Here is a 281-nt window from a genome sequence, read left to right on the forward strand (position 1 = left end):
TTAAAAATATAACCATTTAAATATTTTTTTATCAATTCAATTGTTTAAAAAAATTCGTTTCATGATAATCGTTATATGGATTGACCTTTTTTAAAATGATTTATCTTTGATAATAATTCCTAATAGATAGTTGTAATACAAAGAAGATGAATGTTGACTGGTATAATGGTTTGCTTTGTTATTTTGATGCTTAATATGATATACTTCAAATGGCATTAGATGATAACAAGTGTTAATAGAGATATAAGTTAAGTGTGGTAGAAATGAGGATATTGACATAT

The sequence above is a fragment of the Arachis ipaensis genome, chromosome B08, assembly GCF_000816755.2.
Source record: "Arachis ipaensis cultivar K30076 chromosome B08, Araip1.1, whole genome shotgun sequence".
Taxonomy (NCBI): domain Eukaryota; kingdom Viridiplantae; phylum Streptophyta; class Magnoliopsida; order Fabales; family Fabaceae; genus Arachis; species Arachis ipaensis.